This window comes from Nicotiana tabacum, chromosome 19 (assembly GCF_000715075.1).
Source record: "Nicotiana tabacum cultivar K326 chromosome 19, ASM71507v2, whole genome shotgun sequence".
Taxonomy (NCBI): domain Eukaryota; kingdom Viridiplantae; phylum Streptophyta; class Magnoliopsida; order Solanales; family Solanaceae; genus Nicotiana; species Nicotiana tabacum.
The window spans coordinates 104,432,827-104,446,580 of record NC_134098.1 but is presented as its reverse complement, the minus strand read 5'-3'; the positions used below and the strand labels follow the sequence as shown (position 1 = coordinate 104,446,580).

The window sequence follows — 13,754 nt, the reverse complement described above, 5'->3', positions numbered from 1 at the left end:
CATCATACATTCATACCCAATTAGATCAGATACTAAGTGAATCATGTCATAATACATATGAGAGCCACACTAGAACATCAGGAGATTAAGCCAACTATTAAGGTTGTTTGAAGGTTCTTTTGTTACTCTCAAGAGTTTAACAATGTATATATAAGTTATCAAAAATGTTCATTAGGATTACCAGAATAACTAGTCAATATATGACTCTAATTTCCAAATATTTAAAGAACTTATGATTCTAGAGTTCAGTGGCCAGTCATAAATTAATAACAAACACATAGAGGTAGTCAACCATAATACATTAGGAATAGAGTCGTTTAACCATGAGATAACAGAACACTCATGCTTGCAATTTAAATGATTAAAAGAGGAAGAAGGTTGAGGTCCACAGACCTCCTTTAAGGTAGCAAACCAAACGAGAATCTTATATAGCCGTTAAGAATTCGGGACTCAAACTCCAACCAGTGTAGTGCTCAGAATCAGAAAGAATCAGAAAACTAGTTAGAAAGAAACCTAGTTTGATTTTTTGCTACTCAAGACTTGAAGTTGATTATTTTTCAGTGATTTCGTGTGTATGTTCTCTTGTGTTAGGTGAGGGCATTAAAAGCCCCAATTTATAGTGGCCATTGAAGCCTTAGGGTTTCACAGATTCAAATTTAGTAATGGAAAATAATGATTACTAGATGATGCAAGCACGATCGAGTAAAATAAAAAATGAACAGAGGGGAAAGATCAACGAGAGTTTTACCTGAGTGGAAGACAGCCATCACAGGCGAGAAGACCACCTGACAAAGACCAAAAATCTAGAGGTCATTGTATTTGACCTCTCGTTTCGAATAAACATCATGAGATGCTCATGCATGACCTTGATTTTGTTGCAGCATCAAAAGATTTGAAGACTTGAAGTTTCATATTTGAGTCTAAGTCAGAAGATTCGAGAATTCAAATTCATATGACGAAATGGGAAGATATCGGCGATATTCGCGGAGTCAAAAGGCAGAAAGAATGAATTGGGGTCATGATTTACAACCTTGCACGATTTGGTGCAAGGTTTCTGGGATTGATGGGTATGGAGTTTGAGAGAATTGAGAGAGGAAAGGGAAAGGGGGCAGCTAGGATAGCAAGAAAATAATTTTAGGGTTTGGGTAGGTTTAGGTCGTCTCTGGGGTTAAAGTTAAGGGAAGAGATCTGGGCCGTTGATTCTTTAGATCAACGGCCCTACAAATACGGACCTTAACAATTTAAAATAAGGAAATATATGGGTCGTCAGATCTCCGGACTTCGACGGCTTAGATTGCATCTGAAAATATGTTTAAAATTAAAGAAAATAAGAGATGGAATGTGGACCATTGATCAAGTAGACGGACGACCCAGATTAACTGTGTTTCTTGTGTGAGTGATAAAGACGGGTGACATGGATACTTTTAATTGGTTTAAAGAGAGTGGCATGGATTACCAATGTGGAATGAGATGGGGTATTTGGATTGGGTCAGATCCGTTTGGGCTTGACATTTGGGCTGAAAATAATTTAAATAGTAGCCACTTTATAATTAATTAAGAAATTATAATTGTAGCCTTTTAGTCTTTAATCCTTTTAAAATTAATTTTAATAAACTTAATTACTTTCAATAAAATATAGTAGAAATTACAATTATCAAATATATTACTAATTATGCTAATTAATTATTTATTTATAAAAATACTATATTTTCCAAATTACGACATTAATTTCGAATTATTGAAATGGTAGGCTAATTAACTAAAAATTAAGGAGTAACTTGTTAAACTAATTATAAAATCTATGTAATGTGTAAAAGGTTATTTTAATAGTCTAAAATAGTAAGTATGATATATTCTTTTAATTATGTAATAACAATTATTAATTTCAACATTGTTAATTACTAATTTATAAAAATAGGTATTTTGATTAGAAAAATATTTTCAACATATTTATTTCAAATCATTAAGTGTAAATAAATTAATTTTAAAAGGGAGGGCCAAAATTGATCGTCAACAACTACTACTGTAATATTTGTTGGAGTGGAGGATGTGACCAGAGACACATGTGCATCTTTTTGCATAAAAAGCCTCATTTCTGTCTTATGTACTTTCTCATCTCTTTGTATTGGCAAAGAAGAGTTGTCCCTCCTGCTGCATTAGAAATGATATGTGCATGATGTATCGATACCGTGCAGTGTTCATGCTTATGATCATCTTCCCAGTTCCCTCTTGATCTTTCTGGATGAATGAAGATGAATTTTTGGTGAAGTCTCGGAAGATGTAAGTAAAGAAATTTGTCCACAAACACTTCGGGATGTTGTTGAAACTTAATGGCAATTAATTTAAATAAGGAAAAAGGTCTAAAATTGCCCCTTTACTATGGTATATTGTTTACTTCTACCATCCGTTATACTTTTTGTCCAATCTAGCCCTTACCGTTAATCAAGGTTTAAAAATTACCCCTAACCCTAACGTTTTGACACTGTGGCAGCTGATCCCCTCAATTTCATCCATGTCAGCTGCCATGTCATCGTCCCCACTAAATTAAAACCCCACAGACCCACTACATTCCCCGTCACCCACTCATGACCCCATGACCCGTTTTTCCACTAAATAAATAAGTTAGACCCGTCTAAATTGACAAAGAGGGTCATTTGGTCTGCATACATTCGATAGAAATGAGAGAGAAGAGTGTGAAAGTTTCAAAAGAAAATCCTCTATTTTCAATGTTTAATGTTGTCCAAGGTAAGATTTTTCCCCAAAATCTGAACTTTTCTGCTAGTTTCATATGCTTTTTATTTATAAATGAAGCATTTTTGTCTTAGGGTTCGCATTTCTTTTCTGTTAAAGTTAGGGCTTTTAGATTATGCTTCATGGTTTGGGGATTTCACTATTATGTGCTCAGATATGTGATTTTTCGTTTAGAGTTTTACTTTGTCTGTATTTTTATCGTTGTTTGTGTTTGCATGTGGCTTTCAACTTTATACCCTAATTATTTGTCTGTTTCTGTTGGTCGGTTAGGGTATATTGGTGGAATTGATGATACTTGATTTTTTATTACTTTGTTTTAGAAGAACTTTCTCTGGTTTAGGATTTCAAGTATGTGTGATCCCTTTTGTTTTTTAAAGAAGGGTCACATATGGTTGGTTTTTTAACTGAAAAAGGATTTGAAGTATTTGTTAATAGCTGACTTGTTATTATTTGATCCCATGTTTCACCTACATCTACTTTGAAGATGATGCTCATGTGGGTCTCTTACATATATGTTTTGTGCTTATTTTATTGAGGTGGGACTCTAAGTTTGATACTTTATTATGTTGTCCCCCATATGCATGCTTGTGTCTGTTTCTTTATCATAGTACCTCATTCAATTTTATTTTTTGGTTCATCTATCTCTGTACCTTTTCCTTATTCCCTTCATTTATCCCCTCTTTTGTTTATTCAGGCTTTCCTTACATGTTTATTTATTATTTCTGTACCTCTTGTCTTTGTTACTTCTTTATGCATTTACTATGGTAGGTTGTAATAACTTTATTCATGGTTACTATGAAGCCTTTTATAGATTGTGCTAGTTGACTTAGTTTTTCATCATGGTGGGGAATGGACTAGTAAGCCACATTTGTTGTATAAAGAGAAATATGTTCACATCAATAAAGGTTATGACTCTGACTTGCTCTCTTATGCTGATTTAGTTGATGAATATGATACCAAGTTTGGGTATACAGGGGTGAAATAATTAATAGTAAAGGGTCCTCCTGGTAGATACTATGAAATAGATGGGGATGTTGGGATTCAGACTTTATTGGACTTTGTTAGTGAACAGTGTAATGTTATTAATTGTATGTACTGTTTCTTTGTACTGTTTTCTTAGTTTCTTTGTACTGTTATTTGATGATATTTACTGATATTTGTAGGGGTTGATTGACTTAATCCAAACTGTTCTTTCTGAGTCACACTTCAGATTTTGTGTAAGACATATAGAAGCAAATTAGTGTAGGAGATGGGGTTCTGATGAGTACAAAAAATTTCTTTGGTGGGCTGCATGGAGTACTTATGAAGATGACTTCAAAGATCATATAAAGAGTATGAGTCAAGTAGATGATGATGGAAAGGAAGTTGTTGAGGATTTGTTAAAGTATCCACCAAAATATTGGAGTAGGGCATTCTTTGATACTGTTTGCAAGAACCAGTCTGTGGACAACAACTTGACTGAGTCATTCAATGCATGGATCTTGCAAGCAAGGCACAAGCCAATCATTAAGATGCTTGAGGATATTAGAATCAAGGTGATGAACATGATTAATGAACATGAAGCTGAGGTGATGACATGGAAAAATGAGTACAGTCCCTAAACCATGGAGTTGTACAACCAATTCATGAGGATTGCATTGAAGTGTCATGTTAATGGCAGTGCATACAATGGATATGAGGTGACTGAAAGTAGTGACAGGCACATTGTGAATCTGAGGTTAAAGAAATGTACCTGCAGAGCATGAGATCTTTATGGCATTCCATGTCCTCATGCAATCTGTGCATTATTGCACAAGAAAGTGGACCCTCTAAGTCAGATTCATTTGTACCTTACCGAAAAGGCTTATCTCCTAACTTATTCACATAAGTTACAACTAGTAAGAGAAGAAAAGTTCTGAAAAATTGACCCTTCACAATACATGGCTCCACCTCCTTTGGTAAATATGGCTGGGAGACCAATGGTTAAGAGAACAAGAGAAAAAAATGAGGAAATTAATAGGTAAAGGCAATGGTCTCAGTCAAGGAAAGGGAGGGTAATGACATGTAACAACTGTGGTGAACTTAGACACAATGTTAGAGGATGTGCAAAGGTAATCAATACTATAACTTTTTCTATCATTCTTTTTCTTTCAACATCTAATAAAAGCTTTCTTTCTTACTAACAACATTCTAAAGGAAAGCAGCCCATTGGAGGCAAGAAGAAGGGAAAGCAGACAAAAAGGAAGAGAACTTTATTTGATGAAGCTACTGATGATGAACAACCTAGATCTCCCTCTCCTGCACCAGTGCCACAAGAAGACACTGATGAGGAAACTCCTTTGTCAGCCCCTCAGCCAAGTCAGCCTACTCAAACAAGTCAATCCAGCAACTTGTTGTTTATGCCAACCCCTTCAGTGCAGAGGAAAGAACCAAGCTGCAGTGCCTTCCCAGACTTCGACTACCCTGGCTTTGATACAGAGCCTGAAATAGCTATAAGGCCAAGAAGTATCTCTGAGGCAAAGACTAGGCTACAATTGAGGCAACTACAAAGTACAACAATTGGAACAAGGGTAATTGGATTTGTTGTTGATGCCAGTGGTGTGAGTGAGCCATCAAACCTTCCATATTTCTCACCAAAGAAGCTGCAATGCAAGGGAAAAAATGCTATTAGTGGTAACCAGCTTAACAAACAAAGATTGGCCAAGTTAAAAGCAAAGAAGGATAATGGGAAGAAGCAGATTTAATGCAATCTGGTGTTCTGGAATGTGGAGCTATTGAACTCTATTATGGTTGTATATTTTTGGTTGTGATGTAATTACTGTTAGCCAAGTAAACTTGTTATTTTTGGTTGTGTGACTGTTTAGTTAGTGACATGTTCACTCGGATGTCATGTTATCAGCTAAATTAAAATTAAGCTAACTTAAAACACCATGTGATATTCAATAATTGCTGCAGCTATGCTTCTGAGTATGTGAACCTTTACGAAATGTGGCTTACAAGTTATATGTAATGTTTGCTACCAATTTGTGATGGAAAATGTTAAAGCTAATTAATGTTCATCTCTGCCCAATTGCAGTACATGATGACTCAAACTAGTTCTCTATCCACGTTAACTTTTTCTTCTAGAAAATGGTCATCTAGGCCACCAAATGGAGTGGGATTTCAATTGCAGTACATTGCTTATATACATGCAATGTATATGGTTCAAATATCAGTTAATTGATTATTGACTGTCTTTTCTCCTTTTTGCAGGCACTGGAATTAGGAAGTTGCGCATCATCACCAGTTGATGATCGACCGAATACCAATTAGTAATTAGTTTTAGGATCAACTATGATATTTTTGGATATTATTATTGAATTACACTTTGAAGCTTTAATATTTTGATGATGTAACTTTGAAGTACTTGTCTTTTATATGAATATTTTGCTTATTTTATCTTTTATATTGTGTTAAAATTATTATAAAGTACTTAGAAGTTTGAATGCATATGGTGCAACAGACAAGATGTAAATGTGGAATAATTAAATTATCAAAATTAATTATTTTCAGATAAATTGCAATTATGAAATTAATATAATCTATACTATATTAAAAGCACGAAGGCCCTTAACGAAATGTCGTTTGCCTTTTTTACCCTTTAAAATTAGAGTTCAGACTAGACAAAATAGTCTTTTAATTATTATCCTAATATTTATGAATATTTATTTAATTATCTCCCTAATATTTAGGAATAGACATTTAATTATTTTCCTTATATTTAGAAATAATCATTTAATTATTTTTCTAATATTTAGGACTTCGAAATTAATTAAAATTTTAAATATTAAATCACTCCTTATTCGAACTATATACAAACTTCTATATCGAAGAATTTAAAATAAAGAAAGATTTTAGCTATATAAATTCTTTCCTTATAAAATTCATTACTTCTAACACCAAAGATTTAAGCAATAACTCTAAGCTAAATATTAAAAACGATTTGACTTAAATATTCTCTTACCAAATATTAGGAAGTTTGACCCTAGATGTCGTATCAATTTAAACTCTAAGAACTAAAATAAATTAAAAATAAATTCAATTTAAGGAATTTACTTAATGACAAGTAAAAGAAGGGTGGACAATACTTTTAATTAATTAAATTTTATGCATTAATTCCCTCACTATTTGAATTGTATATAAATTTTTAATATTACATATATCATACGAATTCTTTTCTTATTTAAATTATGTAAATTTTTATTTTATAACTCAAATATAATTTTAATATAATATTTATATAATTTTACTTATTGAGATAGGGTACACGTACCCTAAGACTAGTATTATTCAAAAAGCGAAAACATTTACATATTGGGGGTGAAAGCAACCAATTTAACTGAGCAATTCTGGCGGTTGTAACCACAACAATACAAAAATTGAGATTAGCAATTCGGTACACTTACGGCGGTTTTAAACCGCCAACAAACAAAATAAAAGGCGATATTAACCCTTTCATATTACGACGGTTTGATATTTACCTTACGGCGCCGTAATATGTTTGTGATAGATCATAGATGGGATTGCGGCATTTTTTGAAGCCGTTGTTAATGCGTATTATGGGGGTTTGAAACCGCCGTTATACACAAAATAACCGCCACAATTACGTTTTTTTTTTTGTAGTGAGGCCATTGGGTTCCATAAGGTTAATATTCAAGTTTTTAACTCAAAATTATGTAGAAATGTTATGTATAAAAATCAAATCTATGGATACATATCATCTCTTATATATAATAATTAAATCCAATTATCTCTTAAGAAGTTATTCTTTAGGATGACTCAAAGGTTATGAATAACCATCTGCAAGCCTAACTGAGAATTATCATATCCACCTTTCTTAGGAAAACTCCTTACAGTACAGATCCAGAAGGATCCAGAAGGATCCCAGTGCCAATCTTAAGAGATCTTCTTAAAAAAAATATAATATTAAGAAAGATATATAAAAGAAGCCATGTATTTATAGATCTGAGATTGATCTATCAGTACCACATAAGAGTATGTTAAAAAACAAGAATAACAATCCTTACTTCCCCGGGCTCTGATACCAAGGGGACCGTAGCTCCTATAAAAAAAAATTAATTACTTTATCACAATGAGGTTGGCCTGTAGCTCCTATAAAAAAAATTAATAAGTTGAAATATAAGCTTCAAAAATTTCTTTTAAAAATTTAGGTCTCATATTAAATTTTGGTTTTAGGCCCCGCATGTGCTTGAGCCGCCGCTGGGATATATCATTGTAGCTTTTATTGGCATTGGCGTACCTTTAACACAACATTGTCTTTCTTACCATATAAGATTGCAGCTGTGTCTGTTGAACAAAGAATGCTCATTCAAAAAGAGAAAAGGGTAATCGACAAAGATAAAGAATATAGTAGCAATAACTATGTGAAGAAGGAAAAAAAAGCAGCCATTTTGAAAAATTTACAGAAGTTCATTTCAAAGTTTTATCTTATGCAAAAAAAACATGTAACAAGATGTTATTGATCAAGATTTCAGGGGTCACTGTAGAAGATCATTCCAGGTGGTATTATAAGATTTTCGACAGCTACATCTATTCTTCCCTTTCATCAGCTTGTGAGTTGTGGCTCCTCATTAGCTTCAGGCCCAAACAACCCAAATGAATTTTAAGAGATGCACTTCTTCACGAGAAGAAGCACTACATATTCAGAGATAGAAAACTCAATCCAGCAACTATAAAAATTCTTAGTCACAACTCCATTCAAGAAAGACAATAGACATATTGGAGTTAGCTCATAATCAGCTTCTAAAGTGATCAGTGAAGAACAAGAGACACACGCTTTGAAAATGGGATAGAGAATCTAACTAAGAAGGAACTAAAAATCTGGAGCATAATGCAGAACAAAATACAATATTCTTATTGGATGGTTTTATCTTTAGACTGTTATAGATTGATTTGGAAGGCTTCACAACTAAGTAATAAATTGCTAGTCCTATTTAGTGTGTTGTATAAACTATTAAGGCTAGTGATTACTATAAGATTAGAATTTGGGCTGCTAATTTAGAAATATATGTACAATCTCAAATCCATGAAAGATACAATTATTCATTTCCCGTTCTATTACAATGTTACTTTTTGCTCTTTTGATCTGTACTGCTTTTTGGCAGATAATATATGTGAAAAATGTCATTTCGCTTAATTTGTCACAAGGACCTTTATCTTTCTATTTTAACTCAGTCTTAAGTATTGAAATTATTGGCAAGTTTGAATGGCTAACTTGTCCTAGATTCAGTAAAGTTATGGAACCTAAAGAATTCAGTAAACTACTTTTAATTCATTTTTAATGGGCTAAGAGAAATCATTTGCAGGAAAATGTTCGGTATTACTTATACTGTAATTAGAAAGAACTGTAATATTCAACTTATCTTAAGTTAAATGGTCAAGGATACTGTAATATAGCCAATATTTTAACTATTGGAGTCTATCTCACAAAAGCATAAACATATTTACAAAGTGTTAGATTTTGTTGACAATATTCTTTGGGATCCAAAAATATTGCATTGTGTGGTGGATATCATATACACTAGTTGTATCTTTTCTTTTACAACTAAGAGGCCAAGACTTTTTTGTCTGTAAAAGGAAATGACATTAGTTCATTTTAAACACACCAACAAGACTTGAGTCTTCGTTTCTTGTTTCTTCCTTTCCCCCTTTATTAAGAATGTTTTGTATGAGAGTTGAGTGTTGGGAAGCACTTGTGTGAACCCTTTATTTGGAGTGATCTTATGAGGTTATTCTCTTAGGGTATTTGGGATTAATTAGAGTATTTACTCTAATTTTGTACTCTTGTTGGTATAGTGAAATTGTTCATCTCCGCTTGTGGACGTAGGTCACTTTGACCGAACCACGTTAAATTTGTGTCTTCTTTATATGCTTTAATTGCCGTTATTATCAACTTGCATTGTCTTTGTTATTGTCATTATAACATTGTTTGGCTAAATTTCGCACTACTCGAGTTCCCTATCCTAACAGATATTTTATTGTATAACTTTACTCAAACTCATTCATAGTGAAAAACGTAAACCATCATAACTTTATCTTAAGACACAAAGTGTTCGATATTTGAAGGTTTAAGCAAAGAGAAACATTAATCCATTCATAGAATCAAGCCAAAGTATCTGCTGCCTCAATAGACAAATACAACTTTACCTATTCATTAAAATCACAATTTTAAGTCATCCTTGTAATCAAAAACTCAGTATCTTCAAAGTAAGTAGTCATTCCAGGTGAACAACCTACAATGGGTAGGAAAAAGGACAGTCGACTACTAAATGATTTTCTGGTTCAATTTCACTCTATAAGGATCAATAAATAGAAATACAAGAGCAATTTCTACTTTTCTAACATGTAAACACACACAAATTATCAAGGTAAACAATTAAAACAATATAATATAGCAGGAAAAAGAAACAAACGATTAAATCTACCACAATAGTTAAATGGTATGGCTGAAAAAGAAGCGCTTAAATGACAGTTTGGAAAACAACCTTGTATCCTCGATTTGCTATTGATGTACTTATGAAATACGTGAAATCTAATGTGTTAAACATTTTAATTCATAATATTACTAAGTGCATCAATCAGAAGTTCTAATGCAATCAGAATACCTTTAAGAACAAAGGTTAATACGAACTGCGACATAAGGTATGGTTGTAATTCTTTGTTTAGCAAGACATGCTGTGAAAGGCAAATAAGTAAAAGTTAGTTTCTATACAGCAAGAAGCATGATATTGTCTAATTAAGAAGACGATAAACACAGATATTTGTGACAATGCTATGGATTACCGCTTGCCTGTTGACATACTTCAACTGGCAGAGAAGTATACAATATTTCAATAATAGTTCATTATCACATTTATACCAACACACGCAAATATGTATTTTAGAAGCAGCAACAACAACAGACCAGGTGTAATCTCGCAAATGGGGTCTGGGGAGGGTAGTATGTACGCAGACTTTACCCCTACCTTCAAGAAGGCAAAGAGACTGTTTTCGAAAGACTGTATTTTAGAATATTAGAATCAAATCATAGAATGAACTACTATTCAAGATAAATTCATGAGGAAGCCAATGTCAAAGTAACAGACACAACATAGCAGGGAAAACATTTTAAGTCCATGCAATTACCTTGACGGAGTAAAAGGACGACGTTACCGATGTTGCAAGAAGATGACCAAATCAGTCCACCTAAACCTTGCCCTTCATTTGAATAAGGTAAAATTTCAACAAATATTTATAGCAAACCAATAAATATGATTATAATCACAGCTGACAAACCTTGATCGTAAGAGAATTAAAGAAAATAATTTACTTTCTTAACAAACCTGAGATAAAGGCAGTCCACTGGACATAACCTTTACGGCTTTACCCCATCATAAGTTATCATCAAATGCCTTGAAACTCTTTGACCTTTAGCTCCTCTCTGAAAATTTAGCTTCGGACAAACACACAAATATTATACAAATTATAAAAATAAATCGAGTCTAAACTGTTAAACAAAATTGAGCAGTCAAATCAAGACAAACCTTAAAGAAGAAAGAATACGAATAATCTTGAATGTTAAGGTATGTTTCCTTCATATGTGTTATAACCAATTTCCACATGAGTAACTGTTTTCAGCATCGATTATTCTGGTGGAATTTTACCACTTAGTGAATTTCCAGCTAAGTGAATAAAATCAAGATTCTTGAACGAACCAAATTCAGAAGGGATTTGACCACTGAAATATATAACTACCTGCAAAATTCAGTACTTTGAGTGACTCAATTTATGAAACAACTTTAGGTAAAGGGTGAGTAACTTGAAAGTATGAGGAATAGAGGCAAACTGATGCAAGTTTGAGACTCCCAGAACAGGATTGTCGTCTCTTCGGAGCGTAGCAAGCTTTATAATATTGCAGAGACAGGTAATTCCAGTAAACACTGAAGTCCCGACAACAAGTAATAAAAGGGTTGAGCCAGTAGTAAGAATATTTTTTTGACAGCATAACCAGTGTTAAAAAAACGGCACTGCATCTACCAAGATCGAATCCTACGCTGATGTAGTGCCGCCTTTTTAACAATAGTTGCACCATCGGCGAAAGTTTCATGTAGCTTGCGCGTCTCTCACTCAACCTGGTATCCCGTTTCTTTCAGCAGTTATGGATTAAAGGTCGACAGTATTAATAAGGTTCTGCCAAAAATAGAATACAATTAGTCACCAAATAACTTTGAAACATGAACACTTAGATAAGCGAATTGACATGTAAATATAAATATGTTAATTCAAGATAGTAGTCAATCGTTAAAACTTTGTTGGAAAAATTACAACCAATACGAACAAGATTTGCTGCTGAAGGAAGACAAAAGCATCAAAATAGAGGATCAGTAAGTTTCTAACCTAAATTTCCCTTTCCTTTGTGAAAGGAACAGTAGATCTTCTTTTGCTAATATAGTGAACTGCGATGTGCCAAAATTTATAAAAGAAAACAGTTTTGGTAGCTGATAAAGGAGCACGCAAAATGAGCAAGATAACTTCAACAAAACTGTATCATTTCTGACAGAGCAGCAAGCAAAAAGAGCAAGATAACTTCAACAAAACTTCAGCTGCATAAATATGTGGACGAATCTGCAGATTGGGGCCTCCTTTAATTAGTATATCTCGCATATTAGATATGGTACTCACCCACCAAAAAATTTCAAATTTGTCGCGACCCAAAGTCCTTTTAAGGTCTTGATGGCGCCGGACATCACTGTCAAAATACACACTTAGTTTAATTACTCATTTTAGTATTTTTGAAATCAAAAATTTCTTCAATGAAATAATAAAGATAAAACTCATAGAGTAAATGATAAATATTTTTAGCAACTAAATTTCTAAACAATTTACAACCATTCCCAAAACCCGGTGTCACAAGTGTATGAGCATTTACTAGGGAGTTAAAATAAAATACAGCATATGTCTGGAATACTAATTAATCAGGAAAAATATAATAACTCTGAAAGAGACTCTATTGGCTGCGGATCGTAATACAGAATGCAGCTCACCTATGTCCCCATAAATTTTAACCACACCTCTGCGCCCACGAGGCCGCTAGACATATATATACCTGCACAATAAAATGTGCAGCAAGTGCAACATGAGTACGAAAAATAACGTGTACTCAGTAAGTATCAAACCTAATCTCGAAGAGGTAGAGACGAGATGGCTGACTTTGACACTCACTAAGAGTCAATAATAATGGATAAAATAAAAATAGCAATATCTAGATCGACATGATATATCGAATTTACAATGATTTTCTTTAACCAGCATAAATAATTAAACTTCTTCAATTCCAATAAATTTCCAATTTATCAACTAACCTCATTTACAGGAATAACAATACTTTCCTTAACAAGCAAAGATAATTAATTCTTTGAAATTCCGACAATTTCCAATTTATCAATTAAATTCCTTCAAATGCAACTATTCTCAATCTATTAATTAAATTCACAAGCTACAATTAAAATAGCAAAGTATCGAGTAATTATTATTATTATTAGGCACGATTTCTGTCGAGGTCGTACGGCCCGATCCAGAGTGTCGTGTACACTGCCGAGGGACGTGCGACACGATCCATAGATGCATCTATCCTGCCGAAGCGTTCGGCCCGCTCCACAACAAAGGAGGATATTTTTTTATGTACCTCCGGAAGGAGAGTATATTCATTAAAGACCAATTCGAGAGGATGAACAACTTCTTTTAATAATTAATTAATTTAAACAGAAAATTTAAGCATATGAGATTTTCATCTTTTAATATTTTTACCTAACAATTCACAATATATATATATATATATATATATATATATATATATATATATATATATATATATCAAATAATATTAATTAAACAAAGAATACAATTTGCACAAGTAATTCATACTTTGTGTCCTAAACTACCCGAACTTTAGCATTAATAGTAGCTACGCACGGACTCTCGTTAAC

The 13,754-nt window shown here is 33.1% G+C and overlaps 1 long non-coding RNA gene across 1 annotated transcript; it reads right to left on the bottom strand.

Annotated features, from left to right (window-relative positions):
- Positions 1 to 8,154: 8,154 nt before the first annotated feature.
- On the bottom strand, positions 8,155 to 11,746 carry LOC107826457 (uncharacterized). The gene is made up of 2 exons (XR_001657282.2): positions 11,112 to 11,746; positions 8,155 to 10,986 (listed from the first exon to the last, which is right to left on the bottom strand). It is a non-coding gene; the product is annotated as an uncharacterized LOC107826457 (long non-coding RNA).
- Positions 11,747 to 13,754: the final 2,008 nt, after the last annotated feature.